The sequence below is a fragment of the Miscanthus floridulus genome, chromosome 4 (assembly GCF_019320115.1).
Source record: "Miscanthus floridulus cultivar M001 chromosome 4, ASM1932011v1, whole genome shotgun sequence".
Taxonomy (NCBI): Eukaryota; Viridiplantae; Streptophyta; class Magnoliopsida; order Poales; family Poaceae; genus Miscanthus; species Miscanthus floridulus.
Genome location: NC_089583.1, coordinates 71,474,262 through 71,495,909, shown reverse-complemented (window position 1 = coordinate 71,495,909; position 21,648 = coordinate 71,474,262). Strand labels below are relative to the sequence as shown.

Here is a 21,648-nt window from a genome sequence, read left to right as displayed (position 1 = left end):
TTACCTCAACCCCTTCGGTTGCGGAAACCATGGATGGGGCGACAATCATGAAGATGAGCCAATCCTCGACCAGACCCCTGCTATGCGTGGGGGCTCAAAGAAAGTTGGACTCACTAGGAGACCGAATGCGTGGTCATAGAACGATAGCTCAGATCCTAGGGAGAGGGTACTTGTGAATACAAGAGACTCTTTCTCCTACTTGTTTCGCTATCCTCTCCTCGATCTTTAGTGACACCCGACCCAGCAATGGCAAGGGGTCGGGTCTCACTCAGGGCCTGATGGGTATAAATACACCCTTTATAAAATAGTCACCGTGCCCAACCTCTTCCTCACATTTAACCTAGTGGAAAGGTTTGTGGAAACAAACAACTGGGCAAACCTGGTCGGACTACAAGAAACTTATGCCTCGGCAGCTATGGTGTCTTTGCTCACCAGCGTAAAAAGAGTTTCTCTTCTACACCTTGGGCGCTACGGTCTTAACGAATGGAAGGGTCAGAGCACGTGAGCCCCTTTTCGCACATAAAAAGGGATGAAGAACAAATTCAATAAAATGAACCAAAATGAAGAGTTTGTTTTTATGAAACACAAGGGTCGACACTTGTCCTTCGATTACAATAATGATCATCCAACCTATCTAACTAACTAACCCCTCTGGGGGAGAACTGATGTTGACTAGGTCCGATCTTCCAAAAGGTATGTGAAAGCATCTAGGCCCCTAGTTGGGTTTTGGTGATTAATAACAATACAAGATTACTATGACTAACGTGTGTTTTGCAGAGACAATTAAGTTAGGTCATGGTAATGGAGATCGATTGGGCAATCAAAGTTGTCATGCCCCTACGATGAAAATCATTTTGGTTTTCAAAGGATGGACGACAAGGTTAAGGATGACTAGTTCTAAGTGTCGATTGGAGTTGGAGAGACACTTAGAGTAGTTTAGGACTTTGTTTTTCCTTTGGCTGTACTATTAAGGGGGGTATGGATGGGTAGCTTGACCTAGTTCAGTCTAGTGAGTTAGGTGTGGTGCACACTTGTTAAAACTTGCTCTAGGTAGCTCCTACAAATGCCTAAGATCCTTTGGAGCAAACTTCATTCACACATGTTCGAGAGTTGGAAGTGAATGGAGGGTCAAATGCTGACCGGACACTGACCCCGGTGCGACAGGATGTTGGCTGCAGGGTCCGGTTAGTTCATTTGATCAGCTGTCTGAGTTCAGTGTGACCGGACGCTGGAGAGGTCAAGTGATAGAACACTGAAAGGCAGCGTCCGGTCGACTCCAGTAAGGTTCTAGAGACGGGAATCTACGACCGGACGCGTCCAGTCAGTACTAACCAGACCCTGAGGGTTCAGCGTCCGTTCGAGTCCAGTAAGGGTTTAATGTGATCAGACGCATCCGGTCAGTGCTGACCGGACCCTACGAGCGTCCGGTCAACACATTTTTACTAGTTCATGGGTTGAACTGACCGGAGCATCCGGTCAACATGATCGGAGCGTCCGGTCACCCCACAGAAGCTCATAACGGTTTGTTTTTTAGGCTGCCTTATAAATAGAAGCTCCACTCGTGTGTGGAGTCACTTTTGCTCATTCCAACAGTTGAGAAACATGTTTGTGAGTGCCAAGAAGAGCAAGGTTCTAGTGAGGTGATTGAGATTTGAGAATCCAAGAGACTAGCCTCATTAGTGAATCAAGAGTAGCCAAGTGTGCATCCATCTTCTCATTAGGCTTCGCGTGGTCAAGTGAGAGTTCGTGCTTGTTACTCTTGGTGATCACCATCACCTAGACGGTTTGGTGGTGATTAGGAGCTTGGTGATCACCCGGCGGAGCTTGTGGGTGACCCAACTCAAGTTGTGAGCGGCTTTGGGTGATTCGCCGTGACAGAGTGTCAAAGAATCAACCCATAGAGAGCACTTGATCCTTGCGTGGATCAAGGGGGAGCTACACCCTTGTGCGGGTGCTCCAACGAGGACTAGTGGAGAGTGGCGACTCTCCGATACCTCAGCAAAACATCGCCTCATTCCTCTCTCTCCTTACTTTGAGCATTTACTTTGAGCATTCACTTTGAGTATTTACTTTGAGCAATTCAATACTTGTCTTTACTTCATAGAATTGCCATGCTAGAGTAAGTTTGGAACATAGGTGGCAAGTCCTTTGTGCGTTAGTTTTATAGAAACACTTTTCTAGGCACAAGGGGTTAATTGGGCTATCCGTAGGATTTGATTATTGCAAGAAAATTTAGAATTATCCCAATTCACCCCCCCTCTTGGGCATCTTGATCCTTTCAATTGGTATCAGAGCCTCGTGCTCATGTTTTTAAGCTTAACCGCTTAGAGCAAGATGTCTCACGGGGATGGACCTCCTCCTATCTTTGTGGGAGATGACTTTCCATATTGGAAAATCCACATGGAGGCGTACTTAGAAGCTCTAGACGTTGGTATTCTTAGAGCCGCCTCTCAAGGCTTCCCAAAACCTCAGGATGCTACTAACCTACAAGGCGATGAGGTTAACTATGAAAAATGGAATACAAAGGCTCGAAACACCATCTTTAGAGGCCTTTGCAAAGATGTGTTTAACCATGTAAGGAATCACAAAGACGCCCATGCACTATGGTCGGACGTTTGTGCGCTCCATGAGGAAACCAAGAGTGAGCGTGAGGAACGCTGTCATCTTGTGATTAAAAAGCTAAATTCTTTTGAGATGCTTCCCAATGAAAGTGCTAATGAGATGTATTCTTGTTTAAATGTTCTTGTAGAGGAAGTCAATGGGCTTGGACTTACTCAAATGTCACCATCCAACGTTGTGAGAAAGATCTTGAGTGTCCTTCCCATTGACAAATATGGGCACATTATGACCGTGCTACATCAAGGTGATCTTTCCACCGCTACACCGACACAAATCTTGGGAAAGATCAATGCTCATGAGATGTACATGCACATCATGCCACAAGATGGCTCATCCTCTACAAAGAAGAAAGAGAAGGACTTAGCATTCAAAGCTAGCCAAGATAAGGGCAAAGCAAGACTTGAGTATGAGAGCTCAAGTGATGAAGAAGATGATGAAGAAAGTCTTGCTCTCATGGTGAAGAAGACCACCAAGATGCTAAAGAAGCTAAACAAGAGTGGCATCAAGTTTGACGGCAAGAAGAAGTTCTTCACTAGCTCAAGAAGAAAGCCAATCTCCGCGATGGATTGCTACAATTGTGGCGAACTTGGCCATCTAGCTCATCAATGCGCGAAGCCCAAGAAAGACAAGTTCAAGAACAAGAACAAGGGCAAGAAAGATGACTCAAGCAATGAAGATGAAGATGAGAAGAAAAAGAACAAGCCATACAAGAAGAGAGATGGCAAGAAGAGGGACTTCCACAAGAAGAAGAAGAGTGGAAAGGCCTACATTGTCGGTGATTGGCTCATGGACATTGATTCATCAAGTGGATCATCCGATGATGATAGTGACAATGAGAAGGTGGCCGCCATTGCTATTGATCTTGCATCTTCACCACCACCATTGCCATCATCCTCTACACACCTATGCCTTATGGCCAAGGGTGAACGCAAGGTAACTAAGAGTGATGATAGTAGTGATGATGAGCAAGCTAGTGATGATGATAGCGATAGCGATGATGATGATTCACCTACATATGATGATCTTGTCAAAATACTAAGAAAATACACTAAGATCATTAGAAAGAGTAGAGCTACAAATAAAAAGCTTGATGCTAAAAATGATTCACTCTTAGCTAAGTGTGATACATTGGAAAAGGACTAATGATGAGCTTAGAGAAACTAATGATGCTATATCATCCAAACTCAAGGAGCTCAAATCTTCTAAGAAAGAGCTTAAGGATAAACATGATAAACTTGAGTGGGTGCACAATGAGCTCATCACTAGTCACAACAAGCTAAAAGATGAATACACTACTCTTAAGATTAATCATGATACTCTTATCATTGCTCAAGAATTTTTACCAAATGAGCCACATGATGCTACTAACTATGTTGTCAAGATTGATATAGCTACTTCATGTGATGATTTAATTGTTGAGAGCATTGAGCATGGATCTAGTAGCAAAGGCAAGCAAGTGGTTGAGTGCAATGACTTTGATAAGTATGTCAAGCTCAAGAGTGATAATGAGAAGCTCATGAAAGATCTTGAAGAGATGAAAAGCCACAACATCATTGTGCTAGAAACTCTTGATCATGACAAAGAGTTGATCCTTAAGAATGAGAAACTCAAAGAAGAAAACAAGAAGCTCAAGGAAGAGAAGAAAGATGATGCTCTAAATGAAGAAAATAAGAAGCTCAAGTTGGAGAAAGAGCATCTCAAGATTGGGTTGAGCAAGTTTGCTAGAGGCAAGCACCTCCAAAGTGAGCTACTTATGAACACCATCATGAAGATGGATAGAAGTGGCATTGGATATGTAGCAAGTGTAGAGAAGAAGAAGGCTCAAGCTCAACAACAACAATCAAAGCCAAAGCCAAAGCCAAAGAGATGTTTTGAGTGTGGACAAGAAGGCCACTTTGCTCATGAGTGTCAAACTACACCGCCACAACCCTTGCCCAAGCATGCTAGACCCTTTGCTTTCAATGCTCACTACATGCTTAGAAAAGATTCTAGTGGAAAGATGAAAGTCATGTTCTTAGGCCCCCCTAATAAGAATAGGCCTAAGAAGATTTGGGTAGCTAAGTCACTTGTTGAGAAGGTGAAGGGCCCTCAACAAGTTTGGATTCCTAAAGTTTGAATCTCATGTGTGTAGGTGAACTACAAGACCGGTGGAAGTCATTGGGTTATTGATAGTGGTTGCACTCAACATATGACCATTGATCCTTGTATGTTCACCTCACTAGATGAAGAGGTAGATGGACAAGAGAAAATAACATTTGGAGATAACTCAAAGGGCAAGGTTAAAGGATTGGGCAAAGTGGCAATATTAAATGATCATTCCATCTCCAATGTGCTCTATGTTGCTTCATTGAGCTTCAACTTGCTATCCGTTGGGCAATTGTGTGATCTTGGCTTCCAATGCTTGTTCACCGAGAAAGAGGTTGTTGTATCCAAGGTAGATGACAATCAAGTGATATTCAATGGATTTAGATACAACAACTTATATCTAGTGGACTTCACCTCCAAAGATGCAAATTTAAAGACTTGCCTATTTACCAAAACAACACTTGGGTGGCTATGGCATAGAAGACTTACTCATGTTGGGATGAGCTCACTCAAGAAGCTTATGAAGAATGATTTGGTGAGAGGGTTGAAGGATGTGAAGTTTGAAAAGGACAAGCTTTGTAGTGCATGTCAAGCCGGCAAGCAAGTTGCAAATACTCATCCAACCAAAGCTTTCATGTCAACCACAAGAGTGCTAGAACTCCTACACATGGATTTATTTGGAGCAACAACATACAAGAGTTTGGGAGGGAATCTCTATTGTCTTGTGATTGTGGATGACTATTCAAGGTATACATGGGTATTCTTCCTTCATGACAAATCTGAAGTTACATCTTGTTTCAAGAAGTTTGCCAAGAGAGCTCAAAATGAATTTGAAGTGAAGCTCAAAAAGATTAGAAGTGACAATGGGAAAGAATTTGACAACACAAACATTGAAGCCTATTGTGATGAAGTTGGGATCAAGCATGAAGTCTCCACAACTTATACTCCTCAACAAAATAGTGTAGTTGAGAGGAAGAACCGGACTTTGATCACTCTTGCAAAGACAATGCTAGATGAGTACAACACCCCCGAAGCTCTATGGGCGAAAGCAATCAACACCGCATGCTATGCATCCAACCGCCTATTCCTTCAAAAGTTCCTTGGCAAGACACCTTATGAGTTGCTAAATGGGAAGAAGCCGAACGTCTCCTTCTTTAGGGTGTTTGGTTACAAATGCTACATCTACAAGAAGCGGCAACACCTAGGGAAGTTCCAAAGACATTGTGATATTGGTTTTCTTGTTGGTTACTCATCAAAGTCCAAAGCATATAGAGTATTTAATCATGCCACCGGCTTGGTTGAAGAAACATATGATGTGGAATTTGATGAATCTAACGGCTCCCAAGGAGCACATGAGAATCTTGATGATGTAGGTGATGAACCATTAAGGGAGGCTATGAAGAATATTCCGGTGGGAGACATGAAGCCAAAGGATGATGAAGATGATGTACAAGTCATTGATCAACCCTCTTCATCAAGTGTGCCACAAGATGGTGAAAAAGATGGAAGAGTAGAAAATGAAGATACTCATATCTCCCATGAGCAAATGGTGGTACAAGCACAAGATGTTGATGCTCCATAGCCTCCTCCCCAAGTGGTCAATAGAAGAAATACACCTCTCCTACAAGATCATCCACAAGATCTCATCATAGGGAGTCCATCAAAGGGAGTAATGACTCGATCTCAAAAACTTCATTTATTGCTCATCACTCTTTTATCTCTTGCTATGAGCCTACCAAGGTAGAAGAAGCTCTTAAAGATCTGGATTGGATCAATGCCATGCATGAAGAGTTGAACAACTTCACTCGTAATGAAGTGTGGACTCCTGAAGAGCGACCAAAAGGTGCAAGAGTCATTAGAACAAAGTGGGTGTTCCGCAACAAGCAAGATGATCAAGGTGTTGTTGTGAGGAACAAGGCAAGACTAGTTGCAAAGGGGTTCTCCCAAGTTGAAGGTTTGGATTTTGGAGAGACCTTTGCACTGGTTGCAAGATTAGAAGCCATACGTATCCTACTTGCATATGCATCATATCATGAAATGAAACTATATCAAATGGATGTGAAAAGTGCATTTTTAAATGGCTTTATTAATGAACTAGTCTATGTTGATCAACCTCTTGGGTTTGAAGACCCTAGATATCCTAATCATGTTTATAGGTTGTCCAAGGCACTATATGGGCTTAAGCAAGCCCCAAGAGCTTGGTATGAGCGCCTTCGGGACTTCCTCATTAAGAAGGGCTTCACCATTGGGAAGGTCGACACCACACTATTCACTAAGAAGCTTGATGGGCATATCTTCATTTGTCAAGTATATGTTGATGATATCATCTTTGGATCATCAAATGAAGACTCATGCAAAAAATTTGGTGAATTGATGTCGAAGGAGTTCAAGATGTCCATGATTGGTGAGCTTACATTCTTTCTTGGTTTTCAAGTCAAGCAAATAAAAGAAGGCATCTTCATCTCTCAAGAGAAATACACAAAAGATCTTCTCAAGAGATTCAAGATGGATGAATGTAAGCCAATCAAGACACCAATGCCTACCAATGGACATCTCGACCTAGATGAAGGAGGTAACCTGGTTGATCAAACTCTCTACCATTCTATGATTGGTAGCTTGTTATATTTAACCGCATCTAGGCCCGACATCATGTTTAGTGTGTGTATGTGTGCTAGATTTCAAGCTAGTCCTAAGGAAACTTATTTAATTGTCGTAAAAAGAATCCTTAGGTATCTTAAGCACACACCAAGCATTGGTCTTTGGTATCCTAAAGGAGCTATATTTGAATTAATTGGCTATTCCGATTCAGATTACGCCAGATGCAAAGTTGATAGAAAAAGCACATCTGGAGCGTGCCATTTGCTTGGTAGATCACTTGTGTCTTGGTCCTCCAAGAAACAAAACAGTGTGGCTTTGTCCACCGCCAAAGCGGAATACATTACCACGGGTGCTTGTTGTGCACAAATTTTATACATGAAACAAACTTTGCTAGACTATGGTGTAGTTCTAGAAAAGGTACCTCTTTTGTGCGACAATGAAAGTGCGGTAAAACTTGCAAATAATCCGGTTCAACACTCTCGCACCAAGCACATAGATATCCGGCATCACTTTCTAAGAGATCATGTTGCTAAAAATGATATATCACTAGAAGGTGTAAGAACCAAAGATCAATTAGCGGATATCTTCACTAAACCGCTAGATGAGGCTACATTTTGTAGATTGCGGAATGAGCTCAATGTGCTTGATTTTAGTAACTTCACTAAAAATTGAGCTTGTGTTGTCCCTTGCATTCATTGTAATATACAACATGTTTAATTTTTGGCAATGCATATCGGGCTTGTCTAACATGGTTAAGATAACCGCCGAAAAGCGTGTGAAGAAGCTTAACCTTGGATCAAACTTGACAAGCAACTAGATTTACTTACATAGTACTGCATATACATGGATGTTTTGTTGTTTTGTTCCATTTGCCCTCTTATTGCCTATTTTCTTAAAAAGAATTATAGCCTAAGGCAAAATATTTTGAAAAAATATGAGGGTTTGAGAGAGGTCACTCATATCAGTCCCAATTGGTGTTTAGTTGAATCTTATTCAAGTTGGGACTTGATTGGGAACAGGCAGCGTGGAGGAACTTTGAAGATTTGCTAGAAAAGGTGCACCGGACGCTGCTGTCCAGCGTCCGGTCAGTTCATAGGAGGTGAACTGCTGCTGAAGGAGTGACCGGACGCTGCGTTTGTGCGTCCGGTCAGGAAGGGATCCAGCGTCTGGTCATTTGGAGAAGGAACAGGCTGTATAGACCGGACCCTACCTGCATCCGGTCATGGACCACCGGACGCGTCTGGTCCCAATTCCAAAGGAATTGGACCTCTCTGGAATCGACCGAATGCTGGGTGGTAGCGTCCGGTTGCAACCACCGGAGCGTCCGGTTAGTGGTTTTCACGTGACTTTGGGACTCTTCTTCTGTTTCCTTATCTGTTGCATTGGGGGATCTATTTAACCACTGCCGTACCTTTTTTTGCCCCACATCTCACCTTGCCCTAACCCGAGCCGCCGCCAGGTCGCCGCCGCAGCTCGCCGCGCTGCCGTAGCCCCGTGCCGAGCCCCTTGCGCCACCGTATCTGCACGCCTCCCGCGCCAGCCTCGCACGCCATCGCGTCACCGCAGCCAAGCCCGCACGCCGAGCACCTCACACCTCCCGTGACCTAGCTCCGCCGTCGGCTCCCCTGCCACCGAGCGCAGCTGCCGTGCCCTAGCTCTTCCTCCTCGTTGGTAAGGGCAAATTTGTTTTCTCAAATTGCTTCGCTTATGACCTAGTTCAAATCTCAAAGCATTGATTTAAAATCATCTAGGGCCGCCGTTTCATCGAAGTGGTTCACGAACCCTAACCCTAGCCGGTTCCGAGGTTCCCTGCGTGACGTCTTTCCTTTTTTTCTCGAATCGCCGGTTCGTCAGGTAGCTTGCCCATCATCTCAATTTCGCACCTACATTCCTTGCTTCCTAGGTCTTTCGCATCTATTAGATATATTGTATTTATTCATATATCCATCTATTCTATCGTGCAGCGAGTCAGTGTCACTGAGGTTCTTGTGGCAATTGTCAGTCAACTCGGAGCCAAGCTCATGAGTAAGGATCGAGGCCAAGCCTCGGGAGTGTTAGTTTGATAGTTGATCTTCATCAACGGTAGTTCATTCTCTTGTCAGATCAGATGGCTCGCACCAAGAACGTTGGTGGTGGTCCGGGAGATGACGATCGGAGGCCCCCGCCTCGCCAGCCTACAGGATCGAAAGGCAAGGCAACGAAGCAGGTGACATCCAAGAAGCGCAAGTACCCCGACGCAGAGACAGCGAGAGTAGCAGCTGTTGCAGAGACCGCAGAGCGTGTCGAGAGAGGAGGCGCTCATAGTGGTGTTGTCATAGCAGATCCACAGCTCACACCAGCACAGAGGGCAGCAGTTGAGGAGGCTGAGCGTCGTCATGGTGGTCCACCTAGGAGTGTCATGATGGCAAGACGTCGACTGGCTATTGAGGAGGCTCAACCTCAGGGGGAGTCCCAGCAGGAGGCACAGCAGCAGCCCCCACCAGTAGAGCCTCAGCCAGTTTAGGAGACTCAGGAGGGCCAGTAGGCCAAGGAGACCGAGCTGGCACCCCTACTACGCCGCTCTAGTCATACTAGTGCTATAGTTCCACCAAGGCCAGCTACACAGCGCAGGGGTTCATGCCCACCACCCAGACCACAGGGTCCACCTCTAGTGGTACACCTTGACTTGAGGGCCACCATAGCCAGACAGGTTCGCTAGTTGAGGTTTGTTGAGTTCGATGTGTGGTTTCCTCTGAGGAGGGATGAGAGAGCAGTAGAGGGGTTCTACACGCCGCTCTAGGAGGATTTCTATAATGCCTATCTCAACAGTGGGGCAGTGTTCAGATCTTAGAGAGTCTGCAGTTTAGAGTCTATTGTGGCAGCAGCTGGAGAGCACATCCACCCCTACTTGTCATATTTGTCGGGGCTCGCAGATCTAATTGGCCAGACAGAAGTATATGTACCATCTTGGGTTCGGCAGTTTTATGCTTCACTCTACGTTGATCCACATCACAACTTCATTCACTTTGCATTCAATGGCAGAGATTACAGGGTGATGAGTTTCAGGGCCCGAGAGATACTGAGACTATAGGATCAGCCTATCAAATTGCATGAGGTATATTATGGACAGCAGGAGCCTCCCAGGCGTCCTCATGGAGGGTTGGTGCCTCCTATAGATCTGGTGCGACATTGCTTCAAGGAGCCCTTTGGTGAGGGGTCGAGCAGGAACCCCAATGACCTGACTCCTGCAGCGCGAGTGTTAGAGGTCATTATCAGGAGGACACTACTTCCCAGGTTGGGATACAGAGAGGGTCTGACTCGCTTATAGCTCTGGCTCCTTAATGCCTTGATGCAGCAGACCATGTTCGATATTTGGGACCTCCTTCTATCAGAGATGGAGGATACTATTGCTAAGGGCTTTAAGGGTCACAGACAGCTTCCTTATGCACATTGGGTCACATTCTTAATGCTCAAGTGTGTGCAGGTCAGGACCCCTGAGTTGGTTGCAGAGTACAAGGCTACCACCACAGAGTTTCCCGCATATAACATGGCACAGAGGATCAGGCACAGCACTCCACAGGCACCCGCTTAGCCCAGTCGTCGTCGAGATGTTCCAGAGTCAGCAGCTCAGCAGGACGAGATCATTAGAGGCATAGCCGCTACAGAGGAGGAGCAGGTTGAGGCACAGCAGGGGATGACCGAGTCCAGTGATAGTTCAGATGATGACTATCTGCCGATTCCTCAGATGCCTCCACGCAGACATGATGCAGAGGCCGGTAGTTCTAGCTCAGCTCCACCAGCACCACAGATGGACCCTGCATTGATTGCCATTCTTGAGCGGATACAGCAAGATCAGGCACAATAGGCATAGGAGAGCGCTGCCAACTTCGCACAGTTCTAGGCTCGTTAGGACGAGTTCTAGAGGCAGCAGCAGCTTCTCCAGCGGCAGCAGCAGCAGCAGATGCATCACCAGCAGATACTCATGCAGCAGCATCTTATGGGTTTTATGTACCATGTAGTGATAGCACTTGGGGCCCCACTGCCACAGCCTTCGCCCTAGCTTGCTCAGCCTACCACCACTTTGACGACTCCAACTATACAGCCCAGTGGGTCTCAGAGTCAGGGACAGCCTCTAGCTCAGTTTGCTTCACCTACAGTTCAGGTGTCCCAGTGGTTGCCCCGCAGTTCACTCCCTATCACATGGGCTTCTCACCAGAGCAATCACCCTCGCTTTTTGTGCCTAACATGTCAGTCTCTAGGAGTCTTGGAGCATCTTTCAGCGAGTTGACCGGCATGCCTACACCACCTCATATGCATACCGCCGGTCCTTCTACAACAGCCCCAGTCGCTGTGACTACTCAGAGGCTCCCCTCGTCTGTCGCCTCTTCAGATCCTACGATAGACGTACTAGCAGCTTCATAGGCAGCACCTGCCCCAGCTCAAACCCAGACCGCTTCAGCGACACTTCCAGCTACAGAGGGTCAGTCTGTTCAGAGTTCAGGGTTAGATGATGATGGTGCCCAGTTCCAGCTTGCTCCACGTACTTCAGCGCCCGACTCATCTGTTGCAGCCCCGCCGACTGACCCTTAGGTTTTGGTGTTTAACGCCAAAGGGGGAGAGGGTTCAAGTATGTAGACTTAGGGGGAGCGAGTTTTAGGGGGAGCTAGTTATCTAGTATTAGCTTATATACATTTGGAGTTTTATTTGTGTGATACACTATTACTTATGCATTCGTGTGTTTACTTTCATGCATATTATTATATCTAAGCGATAGTGCTATCTACGTGATTGTGATATATGACATGTGTGCTCGCAACTTTACATTATGTATATGTCATATCACTTGTGTTATGCTCATTTGCCTTTGCTTCCGCGTTTATACTCCGATGCAAATGTGCTTTGTTACTTGTACTCATGCTTAATTCATATCCTTTGAGTACATAGTGTTGGCTTTGGTCATATAAGCTTGCCTAACACTTTTGTTCTTATCGACAAAAGCTTATATGAACCAAGCCCATCAAAAACCTCACTCTTTCACATACTCGAGGTGGTATTGTCATCAATCACCAAAAAGGGGGAGATTGAAAGCATCTAGGCCCCTAGTTGGGTTTTGGTGATTAATGACAATACAAGATTACTATGACTAACGTGTGTTTTGCAGAGGCAATTAAGTTAGGTCATGGTAATGGAGATCGATTGGGCAATCAAAGTTGTCATGACCCTACGATGGAAATCGTTTCAGTTTTCAAAGGATGGACGACAAGGTTAAGGATGACTAGTTCTAAGTGTTGATTGGAGTTGGAGAGACACTTAGAGTAGTTTTGGACTTTGTTTTTCCTTTGACCGTACTATTAAGGGGGGTATGAATGGGTAGCTTGACCTAGTTCAGTCTAGTGAGTTAGGTGTGGTGCACACTTGTTAAAACTAGCTCTAGGTAGCTCCTATGAATGCCTAAGATCATTTGGAGCAAACTTCATTCACACATGTTCGAGAGTTGGAAGTGAATGGAGGGTCAAATGCTGACCGGACGCTAGCCGCAGGGTCCGGTCAGTTTATTTGATCAGCTGACTGCGTTCGGTGCGACCAAACGCTGGAGAGGTCAAGTGACCGAACGCTAAAAGGTAGCGTCCGGTCGACTCTAGTAAGGTTCCAAAGATAGAAATCTGCGACTGGACGCGTCTAGTCAGTACTGACCGGACCTTGAGGGTTCAGCGTCCGGTCGAGTCCAGTAAGGTTCTAGTAAGGGTTTAATGCGATTAGACACGTCCGGTCAGTGCTGACCGGACCCTGCCAGCGTCCGGTCAACACATTTTTACTGGTTCACGGGTTGAACTGACCGGAGCGTCCAGTCAACATGACCGGAGCGTCCAGTCACCCCGCAGAAGCTCATAACGGTTCATTTTTCAGGCTGCCTTATAAATAGAAGCTCCACTCATGTGTGGAGTCACTTTTGCTCATTCCAATAGCTGAGAAACATGTTTGTGAGTGCCAAGAAGAGCAAGGTCCTAGTGAGGTGATTAAGATTTGAGAATCCAAGAGAGTAGCCTCATTAGTGAATTAAGAGTAGCCAAGTGTGCATCCATCTTCTCATTAGGCTTCGCGTGGTCAAGTGAGAGTTCGTGCTTGTTACTCTTGGTGATCGCCATCACCTAGACGGTTTGGTGATGATTGGGAGCTTGGTGATCACCCGGCGGAGCTTATGGATGACCCAACTCAAGTTGTGAGCGGCTTTGGGTGATTCGCCGTGACGGAGTGTCGAAGAATCAACCCGTAGAGAGCACTTGATCCTTGCGCGGATCAAGGGGGAGCTACACCCTTGCGCGGGTGCTCCAACGAGGACTAGTGGGGAGTGGCGACTCTCCGATACCTCAGCAAAACATCGCCGCGCTCCTCTCTCTCCTTACTTTGAGCATTTACTTTGAGCATTCACTTTGAGTATTTACTTTGAGCAATTCAATACTTGTCTTTACTTCATAGAATTGCCATGCTAGAGTAAGTTTGGAACATAGGTGGCAAGTCCTTTGTGCGTTAGTTTGATAGAAACACTTTTCTAGACACAAGGGGTTAATTGGGCTATCCGTAGGATTTGATTATTGCAAGAAAATTTAGAATTAGCCCAATTCACCCCCCCCCCCTCTTGGGCATCTTGATCCTTTCAGTATGATAGCGTCGATTGGTGGAGACTCGACGTTCATGATCTAGGCTTCGAACCAAGGCTGATTCGGACCCCGTAACCGTTACACCACGGCTCCGTTGGTTATCAACCACGCGAACGCGATTGACCTCGCCGAGAAGGCTTTCCTACAAGCGAATCGAGAACACAAGCAAGAACGAGATAAACGCAATCTGAAATTGAAAATAAATATGAGGCTTATGATAATAAGAAAGAGTTCAAGTCTTTATTCGAAAGGACTAATCGCCACAGGCGAACAAGATCAAGAACTGGGGCTCTGGTTCACAGCAAGCGGCCTTGGCGGCGACAGTTGCAGCAAAACGACGTCTATTTCACGAGAAAATTAAGAACTCAACAAAACCTAATTGGACGCGTGCTATGGACCTTGAAAGCAAGACATGTTCATGTGGTCAGTGGAATATTTCTCGGAAACCTTGCACTCATGTTATAGCATTTATAGGTTCCCTTAGACAAATTAAACTTGAGGACTTTGTTCATGATTACTACTCAGTTCAGCGTTTCAAGGCTACTTATCAGTTTGGGGTCAACCAAATGGTTGACAAGTCACAGTGGCCTATTGTTGATCCCGGGTTTGTAATGGTGCCTCCGAAGCTTGAAAGGTCTGCAGGTAGGCCAATTGTAAAGAGGATCGAAAGTAAGGGTGAGCCAGGAAAAAGGGGTCCTTACCATTGCAAAAGATGCTTTCAGTTTGGGCATATTGAGAAGGGTTGTAGTGAGCCGCCTACAGAACTCGTTGTTGAATTGCCACCGGCAGCTCCTACTAATTCAAGGTAAATTGATCCAAGTACTTTTGGCGTAACATGATATTTTATTAAATATGGCTGATACCTTTCCTGATGTGTAGGAAAATGAAAGAAAAGAACAGTACATCTAGCTGCAAAAAAAGCTCTAAAAAATCCAAGAAAGTATCCGCACCTTCTACTTCCTTAGTCACACAATCACCTGTTAGTCCATGGCTAACAACAAGAAGGATCACAGGTTCCACGAGTCCTCTCAGTCTAGGACCTACAATAAGGAGCAGGACAGCAGCAGACATATCCCTAGGAGGAATCGCAAGAAGGCTTATCGTAGGCTAAGCAATGGCTTTGTTAGTGCAAATGCTATGTGTTGTCTACTGTTATGATGTAGTTAGACTATGGATGCATGTGTTGAACTACTGTATGTGTTAGCAGACCTGTCCCCTTTGCTATCTTAACCAGTACTCAGTTGAGAAACGGTTGTTGAGAAGTGGTGTTGTGAATATACGTGTTCATGTGTGCTTATATTAATGGGATCCCTATATTAAATGTCTTCATATGTGCCAAAATGTATGTGCGGAAATGTGCTTATATTGCTACTGAAATAAACGTGTTCATTTATGTTTAAATGATGGGGCACATACTGTTGTTTATTTGGTTCTCACTGGGATATCTGTGTCCAAGTTAACAGCTCCGTGACTTCGTTTTAACGGAATGGTACTTCAGTTCATAGTTCAACCTTTCAGTGGTATTTTACAGGGGCATAAACTTTCAGTGGTATTTTACGAAGATCGTGACCTTTCGATGCTACCTAACCAATTTTCCCAACAACTAACCACTGACCGTTACACAAAACGGAGTCCACATCCAAAATTGCGACGAATGCTGGCTACAGCGACGACATGACACACAGCCACACCTATCCAGAGCACAGGTACGTATAGTCAAATTATATGTCTAGCACGCCGCTGATGCCACCACATGCATATGCATGCGCATATTGCATATGGCATTCCCTGATGACAGAACGGTGCGTGCACGGCAGTTGCAGAAGACGAAGCACTAGCTGGTACGCCGCTTCAGCTCGCCGGCGTACGGCGTATCCACGGAACCGACCCAGAGCGTGCTGCCCCGCTTGGCCACCTCGCTCACGGACACAAAGCTGAACCCGTCCAGCGCCTCCGTCACGTTGCCCTCGCTGGAGACCCTGACGGCGACCGTGGTTGCCGCGGCGGCCGCTTTCCCCCGCCGACCGCGACGCCGTTGCTCAGCGCCACCCGGTACCTGCCGTGGCCGTCGAAGCGCAGGCTGTCCGGGTACCCCGGCAGCTCCGCGAATGTCTCGAACGTGCCGGTCCGGGCGCCGCGGACCCAGTATCTGCGCAGTTCGCCCAGCGCCGTGTGTGCCACACTACTACAGAATTGGACATTATTACCGGCCTCACCACTTTCAGATTTTAATAAAAACGACAGTGATAGCCCATCACTATCGGTTTTTGGCTAAAACCAACAGTGATAGGACCAACCGTATTTGGGTATTTACTGTCGGTTTTAGCCAAGAACCAGCAGTGATATTAGGTCATCACTGCTGGTTTTAATCAAGAACCGATACTGATACTATCACTGTCGGTTCGTGCCTTGAACCGATAATGATATGCTGCAAGAAAACTTTATAAATTTCTCATATGATATTTGATGAAGACGAACGTTATATCAAAGTTGTAGTACTCGACGAGATCTACAACTTTGTCGTTCAAACTTTTAAATTTGAAATCGTTTGGATGTTCAAATATTTTTATTTGAAATAATCTATCTAATGAGAATTACGTTTGATTTCTAAAATTTAAAATTTGAATTTTTTAAATGTCCACAGATGGAGAAACGCCCAAAACAAAAGTTGTTGATCTCAAAAAGTTATGCAACCTTGTAGTTGAAAACTTTTTCATTTGAGATTATTTACTACTTAAAAATATTATTTAAAATTAAAATTTAAAATTATTGAAGAACTCTAATTTCTCTTTTTAATATATGGCTAAAACTTGTAACTAGTCTTTCTCCCTCGTACTAACTTCAAATTTGATGATTTTTTTAAAATTTTCTAAAATCATGCTTTATCAATTTAATGTGTTCTTACCGCTATTATTTTATCCATCAGTTTATGTGACTATGTTTTATCTATTTGAATTTTGAATTTCAAAAAATGGCAACTTCAAACGTTATTTTGGAACACTAAATGATTTCAGCTGAAAAAATCATGAACATAGAAGTTGTAGAACTTGTCAAGATCTACAACTTTTACATTGGTCATTTCTTCATCCGATAAAGTGGTAATAACATTGTGAACAAAATTTACATATCTCTCTTATAATTTCGTAAACAATTAGAGGGATATGCAACATTCGTGAACAATGTTACTACCACTATGTCGGATGAATAAATGATCAAATGACCAAATAGAAGTTGTAAATCTCGAAAAGTTATGAAACTTTGTAGTTGACAACTTTTTGATTGGAAATAATCTTGTCAAGGAAAATTATGTTTAAATTTCTAAAATTTGAAATTTAAATTTTGTAAACGACCTCGGATGGACAAACTACCAAAATAAAAGTTGTAGATCCCAAAGAGTTATGAAACTTTGTAGTTGACAACTTTTTGATTTGAAATCATCTTCTCAAGGAAAACTACGTTTGAATTTCAAAAAAATTAAAATTTGAATTTTTTAAACGACCTTGGATGGACAAACTGCAAAAATAAAATTTGTAGATCTCAAAAAGTTATGAAACTTTGTAGTTGATAACTTTTTAATTTGAAATCATCTCGTCATAGAAAACTACGTTTGAATTTCTTAAATTTGAAATTTAAATTTTGTAAACAACCTCGGATGGAGAAACTATCAAAATGAAAATTGTAGATCTCGAAAAGTTATAAAACTTTATGGTTGACAACTTTTTAATTTGAATTCGTTTAGGGTCTCAAATACTCATTTTAAAATTAGATGAACATAAAATGGCTATAACGAAAATCTCATTTGGACACAAACAGCTTGCATGTAGAGTGGTTCGGGGCCGAAGACGCAAAGTTGGACGACAGGGGTTCAAGCACCGGTGGCCGCGAAGCACGTGTTTTTCGAGCGAAAAATCGCTTGACTTGTGACTTGTGACGCGCGACTGTGTGGCTGTCCAGTAGGGCCTCTCCTGGTATTAAAAAAATCCCTATTTTTTCAATGAATTTTTTAGCTTTCCTATTAACCACGTCACTACCGGTTTACATCACTGTCGGTTCATAAGTCACTGTCGGTATACCACTGTCGGTTCAAAATCCGGCAATGAAGGGGGTTTTTTAAACCAATAGTGATGTCATGAACTAGTTAGACTATGGATGCATGTGTTGAACTACTGTATGTGTTAGCAGATCTGTCCCCTTCGCTATCTTAACTAGTACTCAGTTGAGAAATGGTTGTTGAGAAGTGGTGTTGTGAATGTACGTGTTTATGTGTGCTTATATTAAAGGGATCCCTATATTAAATATCTTCATATGTGCCAAAATGTATGTGCGGGAATGTGCTTATATTGCTACTGAAATATACGTGTTCATTTATGTTTAAATGTTGAGGCACATACCGCTGTTTATTTGGTTTTTACTGGGGTATTTATGTCCAAGTTAACAGCTCCGTGACTTTATTTTAACGGAATGGTACTTTCAGTTCATAGTCCAACCTTTCAGCGGTATTTTACGGAGACGTAAATTTTCAGTGGTATTTTACGGAGATCGCGACCTTTCCATGCTACCCAACCAATTTTCCCAACAACTAACCACTAACCGTTACACAAAACGGAGTCCACATCCACAATTGCGACGAATGCTAGCTACGGCGACGACACGGCACACAGGCACACCTATCCAGAGCACAGGTACGTACAGTCAAATTACATGTCTAGCACGCTGCTGATGCCACCACATGCATATGCATGCACATATTGCATATGACATTCCCTGATGACAGAACGGTGCGTGCACGGCAGTTGCAGAAGACGAAGCACTAGCTGGTACGCCGCTTCAGCTCGCCGGCGTACGACGAGTCCACGGACCCGACCCAGAGCGCGCCGCCCCGCTCGGCCACCACGCTCACGGACACGAAGCTGAACCCGTCCAGCGCCTCTGTGCCGTGGCGGCCGCTTCGCCGCCGCCGACCGCGACGCCGTTGCTCAGCGCCACCCAGTACCCGCCGCAGCCGTCGGCGTGCAGGTTGTCCGGGTACCCGGGCAGCTCCGCGAATGTCTCGGACGTGCCGGTCCGGGCGCCGCGGACCCAGTACCTCCGCAGCTCGCCCAGCGCCGTGTGTGCCACCACCACGTGCGTGCCGTCGGCGCTCACCGCCACGCCGTTCGGGTAGGAGAGGCCCGCCTGGAGCACGGCGACGCGGCGGGTCCGGCGGTCGTAGCGCAGCAGGCGGCCCGTCTCGTCGCCCAGGGCCACCACCAGCATGTAGTCGCTGCATGCATTGCAATTTGAGGTTGGCATCAGTGTTGGTTCCCGCTGGGATCATTATAACTGTCAGATAGAGATACTATTCCACGAGCTTATCTGAGATGCTGCAGGTCAAGTAATAATAATCAAAATAAAATTAATTGAGTTGATATGACTTTCTTAACGAAAATTGGAGGGGCGGCAGGGGAATAGATTTTTTGGGAAAAAATTGTGAACAAGCCTTTTTTGGAACAAAAAATCTACTAAACAACTCCCATATTTGCTTCCGAAATGTTTTTCATACATCATCACTTTACCGAATATAGGTAAACAAAGAATATTAGCATCTATAGAATGTTGCTGTTGTTATATCCATGCTACGGTGTTGAACGTAACTTTGAGTCTTTATCACACAAAGTCGTTGGAGGACCTACGAGGCTACTACGGCACAACAAGTGCTTTATTGATGTTTATTATGTGAACTGCGTTTCTAGTTTCTTGTTGCCAGTTAGCTAGGGAAATAGAGCACTACATACTATATACTCATTCCGTCTCAAAAAGACGTTAGGGATATGTGTAGGTCAAAGTTTCTCAACTTTAACTATGTTTATACAAAATACGTGCAATATTTATATCTACAAATAAGTTTATTATAAAAATATATTCAACGGTCTATCTAATAATACTAATTATGTATTATAACTATTAATTTTCTTATATATATAATTAGTTAAAGTTAAAAAATTTAACTTCTCCAGAAGCAAGAATGACTCCTATTTTGAGATAGATGGAGTACCTACCAATGATGAATAATAGCCCCTTTCACCTTGCTGCCGCCAATGGGTTTTTATGGATGCTATGCAAACGTTCGTAATATAATGGCCCCTAGCTTTTCACCTAGCTGCCAATGGGTTTTTATGTATGCAATGCAACTCCGGTAATTAGTCCGTACCTCCTCCTGTACGTGGTGCTGCTGTCAGTAAAGTAGATGTCGCCGGTCCACTGGTCAACGTCGAGCCCGTTGAGGAAGTTGAACGGCTCGCCGCCGGCCTCCGTCGCCACGACCTCCGCCAGCCCGCCGCGCGCGGCAACCCTGAGCAGCCCAAGGTAGGCGTCGGCGATGTAAAGGTCGCCGGACTGCCGGTGGAACTGCAGGCCCAGCGGGCGCCCGCACAGGCTCTCCGGCACTACCAGCTTCTTGTCCGGCGAGCACAACGCCACGCTCCTGCGCATGACGTTCGCACGGGTAAAAATCTAAAAATCGTGTGAACCGTACATGTGTGTTCGATTGTTGAATGTGCACGCATGCAAAACGAAGATGAAACGCACGCTCGATAGCTTAGTTGTGCTTGGAGTTGTAGGCGAACTCGGTCCATCCTCGGAGGCGACCTTGCCACCGGAGGATGCGGCCGTCGGAGACGCCGGAGTATGGGCCGCCGCCACGCCCGTCGAAGGCGAGACTCTCCGGCCCGGACACCGGCTCCGGCAGCGTCATCACGACGAGTCCAGGATCTATGGACTTGGTTTCGTACGATGACGACGCTGCAGCCGCAGCCGCAGGCAACAGGAGAAGAAGCGCAAGGAAGGAATGCAGTGAACGAGTGGCAGCCGCAGCCGCCGCCATGTCAAGCTGTGGCCTTCGTGCTCTACGGCACTCGGCACGCACGCAGGGGTAACTGCCGACAGTGCTACGCTCGCTCGATCGGGCAGCTGAACACTGACAGACTTCAAGTAATCCACACATGCAGCAGCTCGATCAGTTTCTGCATTTTTATAGACGTTGTCAGGTCAGGGTGCAGTGAACACTGTTGTGCACAGGACGCAGCAGCTGCACAGGATACAGTTCGCAGCTGATGATATTAAATCGGCATCATGGTCGCCTAAGTATAATTGAAGGCACGCCATTTTCAGTTTCTGCATTCCTGCCACCCCCGAACGAAAGCGCAAGGAGTTAAGGAACCTGCGAAATTTCTTCAAGCTTCACAGAGGTTAGCGACATTTGCCGACCATATATATATTCGCTTTGTGTGACATGCATCATGTCTCCGACAATCCACCCCCTCCAACTGATCCCAACCAGCTTCATCGCCATTCAAAGTCCCATCTAAATCAACGTTAAATATAGAGCATGGTGTATATACCCAATTGCTACTACAAAAATGATTATAGATGGTGTATACTATACAATTGTTTTTTTTCATGTTATGTCAATAATTTTAGACTATGCAATTTTGTTTTTTCATGTTCTATCAATAATTTCAGACTATGCAATTGTTTTTTCCATGTTCTTTCAATAATTTCAGACTATACAATTGTTTTTGTTCATGTTCTATCAATAATTCAGATCTCATATTTAAACACTAAATTCAGATCTCATATCATCTATTTTTTCTTGGTTGTGTCAATAGGTTCTAGCCATACTTGTTGGGGGCCAATATACTAGGTTACCCGAAGAGGAGGAGCTATTAAC

General features: G+C 44.9%; 3 pseudogenes; 1 reads left to right on the top strand and 2 right to left on the bottom strand.

The window, feature by feature from the left end:
- The window catches only part of LOC136551701 (uncharacterized), a 33,062-nt pseudogene extending 18,011 nt beyond the window's left edge, over positions 1 to 15,051 (top strand).
- A 723-nt stretch (positions 15,052 to 15,774) lies between these two features.
- Positions 15,775 to 16,863, bottom strand: LOC136548631 (protein STRICTOSIDINE SYNTHASE-LIKE 10-like; annotated as a pseudogene).
- Positions 16,864 to 18,468: 1,605 nt separating this feature from the next.
- LOC136551699 (protein STRICTOSIDINE SYNTHASE-LIKE 10-like) lies at positions 18,469 to 20,904 on the bottom strand (annotated as a pseudogene).
- Positions 20,905 to 21,648: the final 744 nt, after the last annotated feature.